Here is a 25,068-nt window from a genome sequence, read left to right as displayed (position 1 = left end):
TACACTCAGGTTATAGTTGATGCCACAGGCACTATTCCTTCAATTTTCCCTGTGGGAATAAACGGTTTGTTGTACTAGTTATTATGGACACTTAAATGGCCTGCATTTACTAATTTTGACACAAGAATTAGAGGTGAAAGGGAATTGAGGAGTCATTTAGTCTTCCCTCAAATGCCTTCAATTTTACTGAAGAAGAAACCAAGTCCAAAAGAGTTGAAATAACTTGTGGTTCTCTGAAGAAACTTCATTACTGCCCCTCCTCACCACAACCTTTGCCAAGCATTCTCTTCTTCAAGCTGATTCTTATATGGCAAGGTCCTAGTATTCTTATGGTCCTGCTAAAGTTTTGATGATATGCTCTAAGTTGTCATTGTCCTTCCTAAAATATAGTACCCAGAAATAAACATGATATTCTCTATGTGTTCTGGCCAGAGCAGAACAGAGCCGAACTATGAGCTCCCTCATTTTGGAGACTCAGATGGATCTCTGATATCATTGATTTAGACATTCCCTCTAGCAATGCAGACATAATCCATCCATGTCTGCCCATCATTGTCTGATTTCATCCATGTCCTCCCATAAGTTTTCCACAGGAGTTCTACTCAGTATACAAAAGGCCTTCCTTGCTTTCCTCTAGCATAATGAGAATACCAATGGAACACTTGGACTATTCGACTATAATCCCTTGCCCTTACCATGAGATCAACCTATCTTTTCTTTCTATCACACAATTCCTTGGTGACATCTTTTACTCTTCAGGTTTTTTTCATTGGTTATATGCTGCAACTTGTTCATACCTGCCACACATCTCTCCATTGTCCTCTGTTGGAGATTTAAGAAAAAAACTCTTGTATACTATTGCACTCTATTATATTGCAACACTAATAGAATATTGATCTTAAAAAGATGGGCTTTTGTTTCCACAGAGAGCTTAACATTATTAAAGGAACTCTGCAATTTCCTGAAGGCAATCCAATCTGCTCTCCAACTCTGTTCCATTTTGATCCCAAGTCATTGTCCATTTGTGCTATTTGTCCCATATTCACATAATGATGGACAAGTTCTATAGGTTGTCTTTCCTCCCAAATGTATCTATGTTGCAAACTTCATAACTGCCATTCTTTACTCATTTGGCCTTTCCTGTGTGGATAGTTAGGCCAAACTCATTTGAGAGATTATTGATCTCTTTCAGGAGGTTTTTCAATATTCTGCAGTTTGATGTAGTCAGTACAATGTAATTTGTAAACAAAAACACCTAGAGGACCTCACCACCCATCAGGACTCCTTCGATTTGGATTCATAATGGACATCCTCCATCACAATAGCAAACACTTCTGGTGAGAATACCTCTCCCTGTTTTATAATTCTGGCTGTTGTGATCAAACGGTCTTTGAACTGTATCTTTCAAGGAATCATAATGTAATCTTTTCTCACTGTAGCCTAGGATGACACGCTCTTTTGGCTGAAGTACCACACTGTTGACTCATATTATGGTTAAAGTTTATTCAAATCCTAGATCTTGTTCATGTAAATTGTTGTCTAACTGCATGTCCCTTGTGAAGCTGATTCTTTGAACCCCAATATAGAATTTCAGATTTATCCTCATTAATGTTTGTCTTATTCAATTTGGCCCATCATTCTAGCACATGATATTTTTGGATTCTAACTATAATTCAATGTGTTAGTTATCCTTCCCAGTGCTGAGTCATCTGCAAATATGGTAAGTATGCTTTCCACTGCCTTTATCTCTAAATCAGTGACTAAAATGTTGAATATCACAGGACCAAGGACAGATCCTCAGGGCACACTACTAAAGACATCTTTCCAGACCAATGGTAACTCATTAATGGCTATTTTTGGGGTCTAATCATTAACCAGTTTTGAATCCACTGAAATTTATTATCATCTAACACATCTGTCTGTTTTGTCCACAAAGACAGAATGAGGCATCATCAAATGCTTTGTTGAAATTTAGGGACAGTATGTTTAAAAACTTCCCCTTATGAGTCTAACAACCCTGTCAAAAGATTGCCTGTTCTTAATGAAACATACTGGTTTTGTGATCATTGCTTCTTTTTCTGACTGTTCATGAATTATACTTAATAATCAGTTCGAAAATTCTGTTAGAGATGGAACTCAAATTCACTAGACTACATTTTGCCTAAGTTCACTCACTTGTTCTGGTGGTTCTTCTTGTTGTTCTTGTCAGTTATTTCTATCATGTCCAACTCTTTGTGACCCCATTCAGCATTTTCTTTACAGAGATACTGGAGTGGTTTGCTATTTCCTCCTCCAGTTTATTTTACAGATGAGAGACTGAGGCAAACAGGGTTAAGTGACTTTCCCAGAGCCACACAGCTAGCAAGTTCCTGAGGCCAGATATGAATGCAGGAAGATGAGTTTTTCTACCTCCATGCTTGTCACTGTATCCACTCTGCCACCAATGCCCTCACCCATTTTTAGTCTCACTCTATTCCCCAACCCACAAGAGTTCACAAAAAAGAAAATTCTTTATTATACTACTTAACTCAGAATGTTGTTGTGGGGATTACATTCAATATGTCATGACAAACTTTCAAAAACTGTAGAGCGTTAAGCTACCACTACACAAGAACCAGTATAGAGCAGTTCTATATCTATAAATCAGAGTTATTTCACATTAATATATGTAGATATTCATATATATGAAGATACATACATATATGTATACATAAGCATATATATACATATAAATGCCCATATATTCTTACATATATGTATTTTATGTACACATATTATATGTGTGTGTGTGTGTGTATGTGTGTGTGTAATTTTGTTTTAGAGGAAAGACTTTTAACCTATTGTTCCTGTAGAGATTTCAAGGGCATCTGTTGAACTTGGGATAGGGAAAAAAGCATATCTTCATCTTCACTAATGTCTAAGTTAAATTTAGCATTTCCTTCAACTGTGAATGTAGCTAGCAAACTCTATTCTAAGAAGGGGTCTTTGGTTTCACCAGACTGCCTTAGGGGGGCCATGACATAAAAAAGTTAAAACCCCAATTTAAGAGTTGTAGCCTATGCTAGAATGAATATAGTGTTTCCAGGTTAAGCTGAAGGGCAAATTCTTTGCACGAGGACTTTTCTGGTTCCCCTAGCTGTTAGTGCCTCTCCCACAAGGTTACTCTTTTTCTACTTTTTGGATTTTTATCTCCACTGCTTGGCATAGTGTCTGGCAGAAAGCAAGTAATTAATAAATGCTTGATGATTTGTGTTTTATACCTATATGTATGCACATTGTCCTTCATAGGAATGTAAGCTTCTCTTTTTATCCCAAGTGCCTTATGGAAGTATTTCATGGTTGTTTTTAATTAGTTTTGATTAATTAATATGAAAGTGCCAATGAGTGGAAAGATCATTAGATTGAATCCAGAGTTCCATAGTTCAGATCTTGCTGGACACTAACTGGCTGCATCATCTTAGCAAATCACCTCCCCCCTTCATTGTCTTATTCATAAGATGTAGTTAAGACAATATATCTAAGATACTATCCTACTCTGGATACTATGATTGTTAGATCTTATTAAGAGCTATGGGATCCCCCAAAATGGAGAGATAGACATGAACTAGGTGGGTTAAAAAACAGTAAAAAAAAATCAGGAATTGAGTAGCTGAGGACATAAGGAACCAAACTGATTTCTGAATGTATACCCAGTATATGCCATTGTGCCTGAGTGAATGGACCAATGCCAAACTGGGTTAAAGAATTTAATGTCTGGACTTGAGTTTTCAACCTCAAGCATGCTAGCATCACTGGTCTAGAACCAAGGCTACTTCTAAGTGTATAAGTGAAAAGTTTCATCTAAAGATGAGGATGTCCACTCAGCTTTTCACTAGGGCTGTCCCAGGACTCCAGGCTGAACATGGAATCCCTGTGTTGGCAAGAAATACTGAGCAGGACATGTTCCAGCTGTTGAGACACATGCATCTATTGAATGGTGTCATTTAACTACTTGGGAACACTCTACAGAAGATAAGCAAAACTTCAAGATCATCTTCATATACTCTCCATCCTGTTACAGAAACCAAGATTAGTCTATGATAACTGTAATGAAATTTGTGCAGGTCTGGAACTCACTCCAATACTGTATCTTATGCCTTATCTGGAAAGAGGTGACTCCAAAATGATGATTGAGATGTTTCTGGACAACTTCCTTTTACTAATGAAGTGAGAAATAGCAGCAGTAAGTTTTTAAAAAATTAAAACAGAAGAATCAATAGCTGAAGCAAATTATAGACCAATTAGGGAATTGCATCTGGAACATAAATGTCATGTTGGTGATGAGGAACTGATTTTCCAAAAATCAATGCTCTGTTACTAGCATAACTATTTTTTTCTCCTTAGTGCTTAATTCTTTTTTAAAGCAGTAATTTATTTGCATTCATTCCAATGTTATAAATATTCATTTAAATTATTTGGTTTGGAATCTTGGATCTACATTAAATATTTACAGTTTGGAAAACTATGTAAACCTTACATTGACTATGGTAATTTTATTAATAGCTGCTTGCATTTTCACAAGTTTTGCAGGATTCAACAGTTATGTTAAAAAAAAGTGAACCCAACTTTATATTAATAAAAACCATTTATTAAGAACCTGCTGTGTGCTAGGCACTGGGAATATATATACAAGAAATAAAATGGTCCTCAATAATAAGGAACTTGCATTCTAACAGGAGAGATAAGGACATTTATAAATATATGGAGAATAAATATAAAGATAATAAATGCAGAATTAAATATAAGGTAGTTTTAGAAGGGGAGCACTAGCAGTTGGGGAAACCAGTAAAAGTTTCATGCACAAGGTTATGCTTGAGCTTGGGGCCACAGGTGAGAGCTGTTTGAATCTCACCTGTGGCTTCAGAAAGCTGTAACATGAACACCCCACACCCCAGTAAAACCATCTAGGCCAATGGGCTACATCAGGGTGAGGGTAACTCATGAGCCTCAAAACCACTGGTGAGGTGGGGGGATATCTACCCCAAGCATGTGAAAACTTCACCTAGTGGAATGGGTGGATGAGAAAAAAATTTTCCAATGGCCAGGAAGGCAGTGGAATCAAGTGATGTGGAACACTTAGAGCTTGGTCAAATATCCCAGATGCCAAGGTCATTCAATGCATCCCAGGCCACTGCCAGTTGTCTTGACCTGTCCTGACACTGGATTTTGATGACTCAGAGACAGTGAGGCTCACAACTGTGTGCAACTCTGCCTCACTTAAAATCCTATTCAAACACAATTCAAGACATCATCTGTAATTTCATTGGTCCTCTGAAAACAAAGGACAAACAATAACAATGTGCTTGAGCTATTATTGAAGTATGTTTCAACAATTTGGCTAGAAGCTGCTGTGGGGGTGAAAAACCAACATGAGGCCGACAACAAGAACACTGCAAGCCCAGGTTCTTTTGATCTGTTTTACTAAGGAAAGCAATGTTAAGGTGTTAACAATCTTACTTTAATCCAACATACAAATGTCATTCACTCAGCTCAGGGGGAAAAGCTAGCAACCTGCACTTCAGAGCAAATACAAACAGAGCACATAAACACAAATCAACAGATAGATTTCTGCCTGACAAAATCACAATATATAGTTACCAGAGAAGCATCAACATCTGGGTTTTCTTCAAAGCTGGGGAGCTCATAACAATGGCTTGCCTAGAGTCACACACCACTCCTGCTGGCTCAGAGCTCCAAAAGAGAAAGCCAACCTCTGCATTTATATATACTGTTCAGGGTCAAAGGTGAGTCACACATGTGACTCTCCCACGTGACCCTAAAATCGTCACAAAAATGTGACTTAAACCCACTTGGTCTAAAAGCCTCTAATGTCACAAACATGTCACTCAAACTCATGTAAACTAGGCTTTCCCTTGAGGCAAGGAGGTCATCAAGGACTCCAAAATTAATCAAGGAAACAAAGGCAAACTCTTCAATGGTGCTTGGTTGAATAAGTTCTAAGAGCCCATCTTGATTCCCAATACACTACACCTCTTCCAGGTTCCATGGCTTAACAAAAATCTAAATTAAATGGCCATGGATCCTGGAACAAATAGAAGAATTATACATTGTGATCCAATCAAGCAAGAAACTAAAATGTATCATCCACAACAAAACAAAACATATCATTCAATGTCATTCCCAAATACTTGTTTACAATACAAGCATGATCCACCCCTAGCTCAAAGTGAGTTAATCTCTTCAATCAATCAGAGTGTTCAAGTAAAGTACTTCTTGAGCATGTGTCCTTTTACACACACTGCCCTTGCAGGCTTCCTCCCTGTACCCTCAGGCAAGGGCATGCTTTAGTTAGTAAAGTCTCAAAGCAAACAAACAAACAAAAAGTCCAAATAAAGTTCTCTTGGGGATATGTCCTTCTCCCCCCACTGTCGTTGCAGGCTTCCTCTTGACACCCAAAGTCCCAACTCAAAGAAAAAAGTCCAAGCAAAGTTCTGTTGGGGGTCTGTCCTCTTCATGCTGTTCCCCCACTTCCAAGTCCTGAGGGGCAGCTGGGCGATAAAGCCAACAGGGTGGGGTCTGTGGGGTCAGAGGCCCTTCCCCCATGCCGCCATAAACAAATCCACCCCTCCCTCCTGGGTCTCAAGCAGTCCCAGCAGAAGGGAGCAAAAAGGCCTACTCAGCACCTTGCTGCAAAGTTTCCATCTTGCCCCAGGGCTAAACTCCAAGCTCCTGGGTTCCTGGTCATTCAACTCCACCTGGCTGCACCTGGCTTCTGCTGGAATCCCGATGTAGGTGGTTCCCCACCTTTGCGTTCACCTCACCAAAGTCAGTTGGAAGACAGCTCACCACTCTCACCTTTCCAAAGTTCTCATGCAGACAGTCTTCTGCTCTGTCTAGGTCAATATGTTGGCAGCTACCATCCCCTTCTTCTTTCTCCTCACCAGCCACTCCTGCCAAATCTGCATAAAGGCCATTCTCTAATTTTTCTCTCAAGTCTGTACGAAGACAGTTCTCTGCTCCTGTTCCAAAACTCCTCATACAATGTAGTCTCAAAACATTTGCCCTTTCAGCCCAGTCCTCTGGAGCCAGGTTTATCAACTTAAGCCCTTGGAAGGAGGGATTATCTTTTAGGGGCCCTAATCTGGATTCCTGGCCTGTTTTCCTTCAGGCGTTTGTTGCTCCTGGGGCTCCACAGAACCATAGCCACCCCAAGTACAAACAGCAATCCAAAAACTGGAAAACATTCAACCAACCCAGTACCCCAAAATGCCATACTTTCCTTTTAAAATGCAGATCCTGCCACAACTACACCATTTGTTGCAACAATCTGCTAGCAGCTGCTGAAGGGGTGTAAGACCCACCAACAACCAGTACACAGAAAGCTGCCAATACAAAGGAAGACAGGGATTCTCTGAAGCACAGGTAGAGTACATTCCAGATTTGGAGTATATAGCCTTTGCAAAGGCATGGAGACAAGAGATGGCATGTCACCTTTGAGAAAGAGAGATCAGCCAGATTAACTGAATTGGAGAGTGTGAGTAATTAATCAATCAACAAGCATTTATTAAGTGTCAGCTATGTGCCAGGCACTGTGCTAAGCACTAAGGATACAAAAAGAGATAAAAGATAGTTCCTGCCATCAAGAAGCTTACAATTTAATGGGGGAGACAACACATTAACATACACACACACACACACACACACACACACACACACACACACACATACATATGAACTGTTTCCAGGATAAATAAGAAATAATAGAGAGAAGACATTGGATTTCAGAGGGATTGGGGAAGGCATCCTACAGAAGGTGGGAATCTAATCGGGACTTAAAGAAAGCCAGGGAGGTCAGTAATTCAAGTAGAACAGAGAGAGCATTCCAGAATGGAGGACAGCCAGAAAAAAATCCTGAAAGGTAGTATGCCTTGCTCATGTCTTAAGTCATTGGATCAAAGAAAATGCCTCTGGGAATAAGGTGTAAGAAAACTGGAAAAGAAGGAGGGTGCTAGGTTATAGAGGGCTTTGAATGCCAGACAAAGCATTTTGTATCTGCTCCTGAAGGCAATAGGAAGCCACTGGAGTTTATCAAATAGGGGACTGACATGATCAGACCCATGCTTTCAGAAAATCACTTTGGTGACTGAATAGAGGATTGACTGGAGTAGGGAGAGACTTGAGGCAGGCAAACCCACCAGCAGGCTATTATGATATTCTAGGCACAAGGTAATGAGGGCCTAAGCTAATGGTAGCAGTGTCAGAGAAGAGAAGGGGGTGAACATAGTAAAGAGATGTTGCAAAGGCAAAATTGATAGGCCTTGGCAACAGATCAGATATGGAAGATGGCAGATAGTGATCCAGAATGGCTTCTGGATTGGGAGCCTGAGGGATTAGGAAGAGGATGTTACCCTCTATGAAAATAAGGAAAGTAGGAAAGGGGGAGGGTTTAGAGAAAAATATAACAAGTCCTGTTTTGGACATAATGAGTTTGAGATGTCTATTGGATATCTGGTTCATATGTCTGAAAGTCAGATGAAGATGTGAGGTTGAAGGTCAGCAGAGAGATTAGAACAGGATAGGTAGATCTGAGAATCATCTACATAGAGATGGAAGTAATATACAATGAAGATGGAAAGATAGGTTGGGGCAAGGTTGTGAAGGACTATAATAGCTAAACAGAGACATTAATATTTTATCCTAGAGTCAATAGAAAACCACTGGAGTTTATCAAGCAGAGGAGTGACATGATCATATCTGCCTTTAAGGAAAATCCCTTTGGCAGCAGTGTATATAATGGACTAGAGTGGCCAGATACTTGAGGTAAAGCTACTAATTAGCAGGCCCCTACAATAATTTACGTAAGAAGTGATGAGGTCCCAAACTAAGATGGTGGCTGCATGCATAGAAAGAAAGGGGGTAGATTTGAAAGTAGAAATACCAAGACTGGATGACTAAATGCATAGATATGTGAGGGTGAAAGAGAGTGAGAAGATGAAGATCACATCAAGATTATAAAGTTGGAAAATTGGAAAAACAGTGGTACCCTCAATAGAAATAGGAAGTTTGGAAGGTAAGTTTTGGGGAAAAGATAATGAGTTCAGTTTTATACATTTTGAGTTTGAGATATCTCTAAAACACCCAGTTTAGGACATCCAATAATCAGTTGCTGATGCAGCACTGAAACTGAAAGAATGTCTGGGGTTGGATACATAGATCTGATTCATGTACATAATGATGATAATCAAAGCCATGGGACCTGGTGGGGTCACTGAGAGAGCATAGAAACAGAAGAAAAAAGGATCTCTGGCAGAGCCTTGGGGAAAAAAACCCACAATTAGGGAATGTAATATGTGTGATGAGTCAGAAGATTGAGAAAGAATTTTCATATAGAGGAGAATTAAGAAAGAATTGTGTCATGAAAACCCAGTGAGGAAAGAGTATCCAAAAGAGGAATGGGGTTGACAGTGTAAAATGCAATACATAATTGAAGAAAGATGGGGAGTGAGAAAAGACCATTAAATTCGGCAATTAAGAGATTGTTGGTAACTTTTTTTTTAATTTATTTTTTATTTTTAGTTTACAACACTCAGTTCTACAAATTTTGGAGTTCCAAATGTTCTCCCCATCCCTTTCCTCCCCCCTCCACCCCCAAGATGCCATGTAATCTGATATAGGTTCTACATATATCTTCACATTAAACTTATTTACACAATAATCAAGTTGTAAAGAAGAATTACAGTCAATGGAATGAACCATGAGAAAGAAGAAACAAAACCAAAAAAGAAGCAAAAAAAAGAGCAAATAGTTTGCCTCAATCTGCATTTAGACTCTGTGATTATTTCTCTGGATGTGGATAGCTTTTTCCATCATGAGTCTTTTGGAGCTGTCTTTGAGCCTTGTATTGCTGAGAAGAGAAGAGTCTATCAAAGTTAGTCATCACAGATACCATGTGTCTGTAATTGTGTATAATGTTCTCCTGGTTCTGCTCCCCTCACTTAGCATCATATCATGTAAAGCTTTCCAGGTTATTATGAAGTCCGTCTGTTCCTCATTGCTTGTAGGACAACAGTTTTCCATTACATTCATATACCACAACTTGTTTAGCCATTCCCCAATTGATGGGCATCCCCTTGATTTCCAATTCTTTGCCACCACAAAAAGAGCTGCTATAAATATTTTTGCACATTCGGGTCCTTTTCCTACTTGTATGATCTCTTTGGGATACAGCCGTGGAAGTGGTATTGCTGGGTGAAGGGGTATACATATTTTTATAGCCCTTTTGGCATAGTTCCAAATTGCTCTCCAGAATGGTTGGATCAGTTCACAACTCCACCAGATTGTTGGCAATTTCAGAGAAAGCAGTTTTAATTGAATGATGAAGATGGAAGCCAAATTGCAACTGTTTAAGGAGTGATAAGAAGAGAGGGCATGGAGGTATCAGTTGTGACCAACTTTTTCTAGGATTTTGAAGGAGAAAAAATATTAGACATATCAGACAATAGCTTGAAGAGGTGGCAAAGTCTAGTGAAAGTTTTTTTTAAGGATTGGGGAGCCTTGAACATATATAAAGATTAGAGAGAGAAGGTAGATAATTGGGGTTACAATCTATTGGAGAAAGTCAGGAGGGGATGGGATCGAGGGCATGTGTAGAGGGGTGGGCCTTGACAAGGAGACTCAGGTAAAGGAGGAGAGAATGCACATTAATGCCAAAGGATTTTGAAATGCCCTCATTTTTTTCCTAAAGAATTGGGCAAAGTTTTCAGCTGAGAGAATGAAGGAGAAGAGAATATGGGAAGCTTAAGGAGAAAACAGAAGGTTCTGTGGGGGTTTATATAAGGAATCAATTAGGAAGGAATTAAAAGATCACTCAATAGGTTCTGAATATGAAAGTGGAACTTTATAGGTAACAGTGAGATCTAGGGTGTGACCATCCCTGTGTATGGCTGAGATGGAATGAAGGAATAGGTCGTGAGATTTAAGGAGATTGATGAATTGGAAGGTTAGGAAGTTTGAAGGGCATCAGTTGAGGAGAGGAAGATGGGGAGCCAGGTGCTGAACTCCTTAACAAAGGAGAGAGAATGGCCTAAGGGACAGCATACAACAACTACCGTGATCTGGAGTAGGCTGAAATTTTTAGCTAAATGAACTGCGAACAAGGAGAGGTAGTTGAATGGTAGTGATAATGGGAGAAAGTGGAAGCGGAAGTGGGAAGCAACAAGTATTTCAACTTCCCCAACAAAATCAATGTGTTGGGATTGTGAGTTAAGGTACAGCTTATCATGGAAAGGAGAACCGAGATTAAGTGCTATGAGGAAGAAGCAAAATCTCAGTGAAGACGAATGCATGAAAAGAGTATGAGATGATAAGGTCTAGGATGAAGGGAGTTTTGTTTACTGTGCAATAGGAATTCCACAGGGCACTGTGAAAAAGATGGGCAAGGTTAGAGTGGGTAATAGGGCAAGTGGGGGGATACAATAACAAGGCAGAAGGTAGAGTTGGAGAATAGTTTACTTTCATGTTACCAACATCAATTAACATAGGGATATGGAGAGAAATAGATGTTGGGAGATTGTTAGATAAAGGATAGTAGTGGGTGGCAGCTGAATTGCAATGTTCGCAGTCTCCAAGGGTTATTGTTGCCTCAGAGGTCTCAGAATGTAGGTCCTTAGTCATCCTTACCTTCTTTTCCTGTGTGGGGAGTGGGGAGAAGAGTGGGGTTTCTGGGCAAAGCCTGGGTTTGGGTTGGCTTTCAGACTCTTCCCCCTCCTCTGTGGTGGCATTTGTGGGGGAAGGGAAGGATATGAAGCAGAGAGTACTGGGCAGAGTCTTGGTCCGGGTCAACCTGAAAACATGGGACTTTAACTGAACATTCAGAATGGAAAAGATTTGTATAAGCACAAGGGAAAGGAACGAGTATTCCAAGGTGTTGAAGGGCTGATCAGAATACAAATAAAAATAGCTCACATTTATATAGTGTTTTAAGGTTTGCAGTGTTTTATCTTTACCCCAGGCATCCTAAGCAAACACCGTAGGGAACAGTCTCTTTACCTTAATAATAGCTGACATTTAAATAGTTCTTTAAATATATTATCTCATTCAATCCAAATACCAATTCTCTGAAGTATGTATCACAAGTATTATTCTTCCCATTTCATGAGGAGAAACAAGATCAAAGAGGTAAGGGATTTGCCTATGGACTAACTGGGTCAGAAGCAAACTTCAAATTCAAGTATCTCCTGATGACAGATCCATCATTTGGTCACAGATGAGTTACAATATAATGATTACATACTAAATGAATATTTCTCTTGTAGAAAGGGACTCTTCTGCATTTTTCCTGGGTTTTCCTCTAATTCTAGGGATACTTGGGTAATACCTGTCAATGCTTGTCAGCAGAGTCATCCTTAGGGCACAAGGGAATAACAAACTTAAGCAATTGCCTTAGCCCCATATTCTGTAGAGTCGGGGGACCAGTTTTAAGCGCAACTATAACAGGATAAAGAGACCCCTAGCCACTATGGGCAAAAATCTCATTTGTCCCCTACATGCTACTCCATTCCTCTTCTATCACTGTCAGTTAATTGGGTGACCTGTGTGACACCTTCTGACTTAGAGATGTCAATCAATGGTCTAGGTTGTACTGATTAAAGCTGCCTTTGGCTCTTTCCTTAATCCCATTTCCTCTCCATGAAAATGTGAGCCATAGGGTGTGATAATTGATCCAGGACTAGAAATTCCATAAAGAAGATTTTTATCATTACTGATCATACTGGACATTACAGTATGTCTATTGGAATGAGCATTGGCTCTAGAATCTAAAGGATCTTGGTTGGAATCCCACTCCTACCATTTACTAGTTGAATGACTTGAAGAAACCTCACTGTCTTCCTCTGTAAATGGGCAAGGGGGGAGAGGGAAAAAGAAGAATGAAATGCATTATCTCTATCATTCTTTCTAGTCTAAACCCTATGATTTTGTCTTATTATCATAAACTAGAAAAGTCAAAAATAAAAGTTAGTTTCTGGTTCTAGAGGTTTTTCCCAACGTGCGAACTGCTACAAGGTTGCCAAAATGTTGGATATGGCATCAGGTAAATGAGTCCCACTTATAATGAGCCTCCGGGGCACCATCTGTTTGGATTGTGGCTCTGTTATCCCCATGAACCCTCTAGTTGCACCTTCAGGAAATGCACCCAGAGGCCCTACTTGAAGAGTCTTATTTCCCATCCCTAGCTTTTAAAACCTTCTCCATATGATAAAGGCTATTGAAAGTCAGTGTGAATCTTCTTCTGTGTCCTTGGTTCCCCTCCTTGGCCATTCATAGTCACAAAGGAGATTGGGACTGACCAAATTCTAAAGGGGAGGAAGTCCAGACTAATAAAAGAACACCGGATTTGGATTCAGAAGAGGGGCATTCTAATCCTGGCTCTGCCTGTTAATCAGCTTGCTTGACCTCAAGAAAGTTACTTACTTTCTCTATGCCTTAGTAATAATAATTAGCATCTGGATGGTACTTTAAGGGGCTATGTTATTTCATTTGATCCTCACAGTGACCCTCTGCAGTAGGCATTATTATTATCCTTATTTTACAGATGAGAAAACTGAGGTTGAGAGCAGTTAAGTAATTTGTCAAGGATCAAACAGCTAGTAATTATCTGGTGCAGAATTAAAAATCAGATCTTTCTGGCTCCAAGTCTGGCTCTTTAACCACTACACCACCTACATGTCTTAGTTTTTTTTACCATCTTTAAAAGGAGAGGTAGGACTATATGATCTCTAAAAAAAGTCCTTTCCAGCCTTGGTAATTTCTATGATTCCATGATTCTGAGTCTGTTTCCTTTCTGTGATGCAGGCTCCCTCATTTCTCAATGTGTCTGCAAATCTATGGCCCAAATTCCACATTTCAACACCCTTATCTACTTTAAGCCTCACTTTCAGAATGATTGTAATACTACATAGAGAAATATAAGTGACGTTTTGGGAGAAGAAATATAATGAGGATTTGTCATAGATATGCTGGGTAGGTGTTACTGTAAAGCATTTAAAAGTCCTTCCTTTCATGCAGAAATCTTTTGTTTTTCCCTCTCTTTATGTCCCCCAACTCATATTTCCTACTTCAAAATCCTTGGCTAGAAGGAACCTTAAAAAGGTTATTTTATCCATCTCTATACTTCCAGGACAGACTTTACCTAATCTAGCCTCAGAAGGTAAGATTCCAGACCAGTTTTAAAGAGCCTATAGAAAAGCAAACTGCAAAAACTCTCATGACCACAAATTCCTTTATTGAAAAAGTTTTGTTTAATTTAACTGATCATCAATTTAACAGTCGAGATATTTTTCTTGTAAGTCTAAGATAGCATATCACAGGGGATGAAAGCCAGCCTTGGAGCCAGGAAGGGCTGGGGTTAAATGTCATTTCTGATACACATTCATTATGTCATCCTGGGCAATCACATAGTCTCACAATGCTCTAGATAAGTCTCTAAGACTATAAGTTACAGTAAAAGTGCTGATCTGCATTGGTCCCCACTCAGGAATTCCCTATATCAGTGAAATCAAAGATCCAGTTCATATCTCAATTCCTATCATAGCATTCCAGAGTTTTAAGAGACTTTACTGGCCATTTGGTCCTACTTATATCACACCATTGACTTAAACAGAGTATGTATTGTACAAAGCACTATTTTTAAGGTTTATGTTATACTAAATGTCTCTCTCTCTCTCTCTCTCTCTCTCTCTCTCTCTCTCTCCCCACACACACACACACACACACACATACACACCCCTCATCACTTTTAAACTTCTATCTATCCATGCCTCCACCATCTTCTACTTGTGAAGTTAACTCCAAAAACCAAATTAAAGACTTTATATGTATCTCTATTACATTTCATCTGTTTAGATTCATCTCTATCTTCTAGTCTGTCAAGACCTTTTTTGGATTCTGACTCTGTCATCTAGTGTGCTAAACAACCTTTCCAACTTTGAGTCATTCGAAAAGTTGATGAAGCCTTGCTATCTATGCATTTATCTAAGTCACAGATTCACAGGATTTAGACCTAGAAAGTACTTTAAAGGCTATCTTGTCCTAGTCTCTTTTACAGATGAAGAATTAAGCCAAAAGAGGTTAAATATCTTGCTCAGGGTCACATGGGTAGTCAGTATCTAAGGTAGGATTTGAACACAGTTCTTCCTGACTCTAAGTCCAGCACTCCATCCAGTATACCATGCTGCAAATTTGCCTTGGACACAACAATTTGAGATGCCTTGGTCTTCTAATTCAAAATGCCCAATAGGCTAATTATAATGTGGAATGGGAGCTCAAAAGAGGGAGTGTAGGACACAATACCATAGTCATAGGAAAGACTCATACCCATCTTCTTATTCAGTCATGCCATAGGCTCCAATATTAGTTCTTTCCTTTGATGGTATGTGAAATAAATCTAATTACTTCTCTACATGAAAACCCTTCAAATTATCTTGAAGACCGCTGCTTGAATCTAAATCTTTTCTCCAGACCGACAATCTCAGTTGTAATAGTAACATAATCACTTAGCTTTGAGTATCAGTCTTCATATCATCCACTCTTCTTGTCATTGCTTAAAGGTTTCTTTTTTGCTGCCAGGACCTTTCCCTTCTGTCAACCTTGCTCAAGTTTCCAGACCTGGTTGTTCAGAAAGACTAGGATGGCTGCAAAGCTTACTTTTATACACACTATAAGAAAGGAATATACCTATATTCACTGAAGACCTTTTTGTAGGGTATGACAAGACCCACAGCCTAATAAATCAGAGGTTTGCTTTTCCTTGGCCCAAAAAACATTGCACAAGTAGGTAACTATTGCAAGCTAAGGTCTAAGTTTCAGTAGTTGTGCTATCAAATGCTAGAATGCCTTCTCTGATTGATGCCTAAGTATCTAAGTTTTGTGGACTTCTCCCTAAATTAAAGACTATAAGCATCTGTCCAGAGGATAGCTTTTTTATTTATAAGACCTTGCCTTCTGGCTAAGCTAATTTGATTGGGGAATGCTGACTGAAAAGTTAATTGCAAGTGAAAAAGTCATGGGAGTTAGATGAATATTACCATTTGCCTGATTACAGTGTAAAAATAAAAATAATCTGAACTTGTTTGAAAAGGATAGGTCAGCATCACAAAGTGCAAAATGGCATGTGATTTTACTACTTTCAAGTAGAATTAAAACTACTATGTAATTTGCTGTTATTGTGTAGTATCAGTTGTGTCCAATTTTTCATGACCCCATTTGGGCTTTCCTTGGCAAAAATACTACAATGGTTTGTCATTTCCTTCTCCAGATCATTTTACAGATGATGAAACTGAGGCAAACAGAGTTAAGTGACTTGCCCAGAGTCACACAGCTGTCTGAGGCTGAAAAAAGTCTTCCTGATGCTAGGGCCATCTCTCTATTCACTGTGCCACTTAACTATATGTATGTGTATGACTGTATAATATACATAAAATATTTCATAGATAACATTAAATAAGTACTACATAGTAATATCAATATATTATTATGACAACTATAATTAAAACTAGAATAGTCTGGTGAAGTTTTAATAAGTAAACTAATAAATTAGCTATAACTTACAGGCCCGATGTTTATATGTCCATATGTGCTTTCCAAGGCTTCGAAAATATATTTGTCCTTAAACTGTATTGTATTTTTTACAATTTTTTACAACCTTGTTTGTTGAATTTCCCCTATAATCTTAGTTGGTTCTATCAGTTTACTTAACAGACACTCTTCTCATGGAACAAAAGTAAACTTCAGTCCAAGACAAGTCAAAATTTTCTTTAGTTCTGAAGTAGAAGAGTCAACATATCTTGTGTTTTTTATATTTATAATATATCCATGTATTCAAAAGCTGCATACATGATGACCTTTTGAAAAGATCTAATTTTTAGCACACAGATTTGAATAGCACAGGACCAAGGACAAAACCCCAGGGAATTCTACCAGAGACTTCATTCCAAGTCGACATTAAACCATTAATAACTACTTTTTTGGTCCTTTTCTCTCACCCACATATCTCCATCTTTTCCACATTAATAGTATGAGAAAAATTGACAAATAACACTTTTGCTAAAATCTAGGCAAACTGTATAGCTAATATTTGTCTGATCAACCAATTTACTAATCCTGTCAAAACAGGAAATAAGGTTAGTCTGCCCTGACCTGTACTTGATGAAGCCATCTTGGCTCTTTGTGATCATGTCCTTTTCCAGATGTGTACTAACCATCACTTTAATAATTAGTTCTAGAATTTTCCCATAAACAGAAATCCAGCTCATTGGCATATAGTTTTCAGAGTATTCTCTTCCTTTTTTGAAAAATGGGTTATTTTACCCTTTTAAATCCTGTAATAGTTCTCCAATTCTCTGTAGCTTTTATGTCACTGACAGTGACTGTCAAATCATATTCATCGGTTCTTTCAGTACCCTAATGGAGTCCACAAGCATATATTGAGTGCTTGCACTCTAGCATGTACTATAATAAGGGATAGAGATACAAAGAAAGGCAACAATTTAATTTAATTTAATTTAAAAATTAGTCCTTCTGAAGGAGCTCAAAGTCTAATAGAGGAGAAAAGATGCGAACTATGTATAAACAAGATATAGACAGGATAAATTGGAGATAATGTCACAGGGAAGGCATTAACATGAAGGAGGACTGGGAAAGGCTAATGACTAACAAGACATTGATGCCCATTTCAGATCACATGGCCAAAAAGCTACTGTAAATATTTTTGCAATCTAATCCTTTTTTTGTATTCTTTCTTTGGTATATCTGTCCTGGCATTAATATTACAAAGCCTTTCATATTGTTTGTATGTTACTTTTCTGCTGATTTTCCTTGTTTTTATCATCTACACCAATCTTTGCAAAAATCTAAGTTGGGTGGTGAGTTATCTGTGCATCCATACCATCTACTTCAGAAAATTCATTTTTCTTCCTCATCAAAATTATTTTCCTCTATGTCCAGAATTTCATTCTTGAGATTTTCACATCTCTCCTCAACTTTGGTCCATAGGATCCTACCTATTTAATGGCAAGACAAAAGTCAGGATGACTGGTGATGGCCTGAGATGCAGTGAATGGCCACGGAATCTTCAATGCCTGACCAAGCTCTAAGCATCCACAGCACCTGCTTCAGCCACTTTCATGGGGGGTGGAGCCAAAATGGTGGAGTAAAAGCAGGGACTTGCTTGAGCTGTCCCCCCAAATCTCTCCAAACACCTGTAAAAAGTGACTCTAAACAGATTCTGGAGCTACAGAACCCACAAAATGACAGAGTAAAACAAGTCTCCAGCCCAAGATGGCCTGGAAGGTCAATGGGAAAAGTTTATCACACCTTGCTGGGAGCAGAGCACAGCCCAGTGTGGGCCAGACCGCACACACCAGGCCAGAGCAGACCAGGCATAGCAGGCCTCAGGGCACTGAATCACTGGCAGCTGTGGTGGTTTCCAGACTTCTCAACCCACAAAAGCCAAAGACAACTTAGCAAGTCGGTGGGAAAAGTCTGTTGGAACTGAGTGAGAGAAGGGTATGGTCCAGCCCCAGCCCCAGGGTGGTAGAGGTGGCTGCAGCAACAGCAGCAGTGGCTGCTTCCAGAACTCCAGGCCCGTATACAGTGAGGGGATCAAGTGGCTGACCAGAGCAGGAGTGCAGGGATCTCTTTGCTGCCACTGAGGCGGGATTCTCTTGCTTTGCTCTGCTTGGATCTGGACGGCAGTCCTGGGTAGAGGTCCTGGGCTGAGGAGGAGCACTAGTGTGGCAGGCCTTGTGGTGGCTGTGGAGAGGGAGTCCTCCTAGCAGTTCCAAGGCAGAAAACAGTGCTTGAGGTCACTCACAGAAGAGAGCACAGGCCAGGAGAAGAGTAAATACCTCTCCTTGGATCATACCACCTCAGAAGAACCGAAAATTTACAGGTGACTACAAGCAGTTTGGTATGTTACTTCTCTGCTGTGCAAAACACCTAAAGCTTGAGACAGAGCACTCTCCACCCTGGTAGCAGAGTCATACCTTGACAAAAAGCTCAAAAGTCAAGCCGTTGGCCAGGAAAATGAGCAGATAGCATAAAAAACTATAGAATCTTACTTTGGTGACAAAGTAGATCAAAACATACAGCCAGAAGAAGGCAATAAAGTCAAAGATCCTACATCAAAAGCCTCCGAGAAAAATATGAATTGCTCTCGGGCCATGGAATAGCTCAAAAAGGATTTTGAAAATCAAGTAATAGAAGTAGAGGAAAAATTGAGAAAAAAATGAGAGTGATGCAAGAAAATTATGAAAAATGAGTCAACAGCTTGCTAAAGTAGACCCAAAGAATACTGAAGAAAATAACACCTTTAAAAATAGACTAACCCAAATGACAAAAGAACTCCAAAAAGCCAGTGAGGAGAAGAATGCCTTAAAAAACAGAATTAGCCAATTGGAAAAGGAAGTCCAAAAGACCACTGAAGAAAATAATTCCTTAAAAATTAGAATGGAGCAAATAGAACCTAATAACTTTATGCAAAATCAAGAAATTATAAAACAGAACCAAAGAATGAAAAAATAGAAGACAATGTGAAATATCTCATTGGAAAACCACTTACCTGGAAAATAGATCCAGGAGAGATAATTCAAAAATTATTGGACTACCTGAAAGTTATGATCAAAAAAAAGAGCCTAGATATCATCTTTCAAGAAATTATCAAGGAGAACTGCCCTGATATTCTAGAACCAGAGGGTAAAATAGAAATTGAAAGAATCCACCAATCGCCTCTTGAAAAAGATCCCAAAAGTTAAACTCCTAGGAATATTGTAGCCATTCCAGAGTTCCCAGGTCAAAGACAAAATATTGCAAGCAACCATAGAGAAATAATTTGAGTATTGTGGAAACACAATCAGGATAACAAAAGATCTAGCAGCTTCTACATCAAGGGATTGAAGGGCTTGGAATAGAATGGGGTAAATTATCTCACATAAAAGAGGCAAGAAAAAGCTATTATAATGGAAGGGAAGAGGAGGGAGCTGAAAGGGAATGAGTGAGCCTTATTCTCATTGCATTTGGCTTAAGGAGGGAATAACATACACACTTAATTGGGTATCTCACCCTACAGGAAAGTAGGGGGGATAGAAGGGAGAGTAGATTGGGGGAGGGGGTAGTCAGATGCAAACACTTTTGAAAATGGACAGGGTCAAAGGAGAAAATTGAATAAATGGGGGATGGGATAGGATGGAGGGAAATATAGTTAGTCTTTCACAACATGACTATTATGGAAGTGTTTTAAATAACAACACATGTATAACCTATATTGAATTGCTTGCCTTCTCAATGAGGGTGGGTGGGGTGGGGTGTTTTGTCAGGCAATGTGTTCTTGGACAGGAGCCTGTCATCCTTATATGGTCCCAAAATCCAAACCCCATTCTCAGACACCATTTTACTATCCAACTTTTTACTTCCCATGACTTATAGGATCACAAGATTTTGAGCTAAAAAGAATCTTAGAGATCCTTTAATTAAGAGTCCTCATTTTATAGATTAGAAAGCTAATCCCCAGAGAGGTTAAGTGACCTATGGCCACATAATTAGCAAGTTGAAGATTTAGGATTTGAGACCAGGCTCCCTAGGCTCCATTTCTAATACTCTTTATCCAAACAACCATTTTATTGCAACTGGCCCCATTTCCTCTGGTGGTCTTTTTTTAATGTAGTCTACCATTGTACAAAAGGTACAATAACTTTTTTTATAAACTTAAAAACCTTACTTGACTTTCAGTATTTGGCACTTACTTTGTGCAATACATGTGTTTCTTTTTATAGTTATTTAGTACTGATTTTTTTTTCCCTGATTACATGTAAAAACAATTTGGGCATTCATCTTTTAAAATTTTGAGTTACAAATTCTCTCCCTCCCTCTCCTCTACCTTCATTGAGAAGGCAAACACTTTAGTATATATTATACATGTGCAGTCATGTAAAACGTATTTCCATATGAATCATGTTAATACATGTGTTTCTAAAAATTACAAAGAAGGAAGTTAAATAGTATTTTCAAATACATTATAGTAGCTCATCCTTTAAAGAAGAAATTCTTAGCCTTTTTGTTGTCATGGACTCCTTTGGGTATCTGGTGAAGGCTAAGCACCCCTTCTCAGAATATTACCCTAAATGCATAAAATGAACTACATAGGATAAATCAAGCAATCAATTAATATTCATAAACACCTACTATGTGCCAGACACTATACTACACAATGGATTACAAAATGAACCAATTATATTCAAGTACTTTTATTAAAATATTTTTAAAAGCAAGATAATAAACCCCAAGGTTAAGAACCTTTGCTTTAGTTTCTATAATGAATCACCCATTCTATCCCTCAGTATATTTGCTGAGTAACTTATGGTTCTCATGTACAAGATCTGTTCTTGCTAATTGCTAGATATGTTCATATTTTCTACAGCTTCGAATAATAACAGCAGTTCATATTTATATAGCACTTAAATGTTGGTAATACACAATAACTCTAGGCAGTAGATGGTGTAAGCTATACCCATTTTTCAAAAGAGAAAACTTAGACTCAGCAATGTTAAGAAAATTGCCTGTGATTGCACAACTAATAAGTTAGTGTCTCAGACAGTATTTGAACCCAAGTCTTGATTACAAGTTAGTACTCACCTCATTATTCCACCCACCTCACTACTATTCCTGGTTCAAATAATTGTGTTTAGCATATGGTAAGCAGCAGCAGTGCAGTTAATTCTTAGCTAAAGACAACTGGCATTTTAGCAAGTTTTATAATGTATTTGACCTAATTCTGTGTCTGGAAGGCAACCCTCCACAATACTTGTGGTAGGACAGAGGGGGTGGGAGATGACTGAGATCTATCTTCCCCCTTCTTGAAAACAGAATGTTTTTCTTCTGGGCTGCCTAACTCCTACATGATGAAAAAAAAAAACTGACCAGAATTGCAGAAAATTTCCCAAGGTAAGAATGACTCCCCCCTACATCACCTCCAAGCAAACACATATAACATTTTAATCAGTGGCACCCACAGAGAGAAGTTCCTCACCAGAGCTAAGAGAGATTGTAGAACCATGCAAACAGGGAATATGCATATTGCCAAGGTCATATTCTAACCTAATTCAGTCAAAGTAATTTACTTAGTCTACTTGATGGAACTTTTCTAATTCTGTTTTCTTTATGCCTTTCAGCCCTGAAGAACACTAAGCAGAAATACAGAATCAGACAGAAGTGAGTGAGTTTATTTTCAGGGATATCCCATCTTCCATGATCATCAGCTCATTCTCTTTGCTGTGTTTCTTGCCCTGTACATCTTAACTCTGGCAGGCAATGCCATCATTGTAATTATCATCAGCACTGATCATCACCTCCATACTCCTATGTACTTCTTCTTAACTATGCTGTCCACTTCTGAGACCTTGTATACTTTGGTCATTATTCTATAAATGCTATCCAGCTTCATGAGCCTAAGCCAATCCATCTACTTGGAAGGCTGTGCCACCTCTTTCTTTATCACCTTAGCTATCAATAACTTAGCTGTGAGCTTCTTGCTCACAGCAATGGGGTATGATTGATATTTAGCCATTTGCAACCCCCTGAGGCATACAGTCATCTTGAACTCAGCTGGTGTGTAGAGCATGTAGCATTGATCTTATTACATCAATGACACAAGTGGCATCAGTGTTTAGTCTTCCTTTCTGTGGTAAAGAAGTGCCCCACTTCTTCTGTGCCATTTGTCCTGTAATGAAACTTCCCTGCATGGACACTACTGTCAAAGAGATTTTAACACTCATAATAAGTGTGATGGTGATCCTGGTGCCCAGAGCCTTGGTCCTCATCTCCTATGTGCTCGTCATCTTCACCATACTTAAAATTGCCCTTTTTGGGGGTTGGCAGAAGGCCTTTTCTCCATGTGCTTCCCATATCACTATAGTCATTGTTCACTATGGTTGTGTATCTATTGCCTACCTAAAGCCCAAATCAGAGAATACCAGAGACCAGGAGCAGTTCATTTCAGTGACCTATACTGTTATCACTCCACTGCCTAATCCTGTTGTACATAACTTGAAGAACCAGAAGGTCAAGGATGCTCTGTGTCAAGATTTAGTCAAAAAGGTGTTTTTTAATCCATTGCTTAAGGTACCAAGAAACAACACACTAGATAAGAGAAAGCCTGAATGGGTATGTTATTCAAAAGAAATTGGATATTGAGAAATATTAAGGAATCCAGGAACTAGAGAGTACTTGGATGGAGGTCAAAGAGGAAGAAACAAAAGGTATTTTTTTTATTGTAGCGTACTACAGACCATCTAGACAGAATTATGTAGACCTCTATTGAAGTTCTCTCTCTCTCTCTCTCTCTCTCTCTCTCTCTCTCTCTCTCGCTCTCTCCCAAAAACAGAGTAGCTAACAACTTTTTTTATTTACCTCAATAATAATTTTGCCCTTCAAAAGGTAGAGGAATCAACAAGGAAAAGTTCTTTTCTGGATCTCTTCTCACAAGCAGGGATAATCTGCTTGCTGGTGTAAATATTATAAAACTTTATAGGGAAATAGCCCCTTCATCTTAAAGTCTATGTTAAAAGAGGGGAAATCCAGGTGTGCTTTGATGTGTATGCTACATTTGGGGAAAGTAGACTTCAAAGGGTTTTCATATAGGTAGGATTCCATTGAATATAATTCCATGGAGGAAGGCCCAAGAAGGATGGGAGATACTCACAAAGAAAATTTCGAAGACACAGAGGGAAATAATTCTGATAAGGAAGGGTAATGGGATTCTTTTGAAGAGACCAATCTCACTACTCAGGGGAAACATACAAACTGAGATTTTAAAAAGGAATTAATAGAAATTAGAAGCAAGACCAAATAGCAGAGGATGAAAGAGAAGTGGTATGGTCCTTTTAAAATAGTTCCAGTAAACATTAAAGCTTAGAATGATCTGAAACTAGCAAGGGAAACTAAGACCAACCAAATGTTTTTGTTTTTAGCTACTGTGAAAGAAAAAGAAGGAACAAAGAAGACAGGGGACTTCTCGTGGGGTAGATGAGAAAATGATAAATGACCAAAATAAGGCAGAGTTGCCCAATTTTTATTTTTTTCTCTTTGCAAAGGAGAATCACCTTCTACTGGAAGTGACAGAACAAAAATCACTAACAGGTAATTGACACCCAGATAAGTAAGAAAATAATAAAAGAACATCTAATTTCCCTTGAAGAATTCAAGTTACTTAGCCCAGATGACCTTGATCTTTGTTTCCTGAAGGAACTGGCACATGAAATTGCTGATTCAGTATCAATGACATTTGAAAGAATGTAGAATAGGTAGAGAAAGGTAGCATAAAATTGGAGAAGGGCAAAGGTGATCTTAATTTTAAAAAATGGAAAAGAGCAGTTGGCAGAACTATAGCAACAAACATGATTTCAAAGCTAAGCTAAGAGCGATCCTTGTCTCTTTGGAGGAATTAAATTTGGGTTCATAGTAAATTTTATGCCACACTATTCAATCTGGCCAAACTGGTATTCTCTCTGTTCCTTACATCCATCTCTTATCTCCATACCTTTGCACTGGCTGCTCCTCCCCCATGCTTGGGTGGTACTCACTCCTTACTTCATAGAATCCCTCTCTTTCTTCCATTCAACTTAAGTACCACCTTCTTCATGAAGCCCTTCTAATCCTTCCAACTGTTAGTGCTTTTCTCCCAAAATACTTTGTCTTTATTGTATATTTATTCTCTTATATTTATTCAATATATAATCATTGTCTCCTATTAAAACTGCTGGCTCCTTGTAAGTAGAAATTGTTTTGTTTTTTGTATATATATGGCCAGTGGCTGGTATATTATCTAGCATAGTCGGTGCTTAATAAATTCTTGTTGATTAATTGACTGACTTTCCAGATGGGTTGAACTAGCCGGAACTTACATACCAACTGGCATAATCTTCAAGAACATAGTGTCATCTTCACACAGTGAAGATGAATCAAAATAAGACACCAATGATACATACTAATTAGCAGATCCCTTTTGTGACAAACTATCAG

At 38.7% G+C, this 25,068-nt stretch overlaps 1 pseudogene; it reads left to right on the top strand.

The window, feature by feature from the left end:
- LOC118846870 overlaps positions 1–23,241 on the top strand; it is a 28,609-nt pseudogene extending 5,368 nt beyond the window's left edge.
- The last annotated feature ends 1,827 nt before the right edge of the window (positions 23,242–25,068 follow it).

Source organism: Trichosurus vulpecula, chromosome 4, assembly GCF_011100635.1.
Source record: "Trichosurus vulpecula isolate mTriVul1 chromosome 4, mTriVul1.pri, whole genome shotgun sequence".
Classification (NCBI taxonomy): Eukaryota; Metazoa; Chordata; class Mammalia; order Diprotodontia; family Phalangeridae; genus Trichosurus; species Trichosurus vulpecula.
This window is presented reverse-complemented; position numbering and strand designations above follow the sequence as displayed.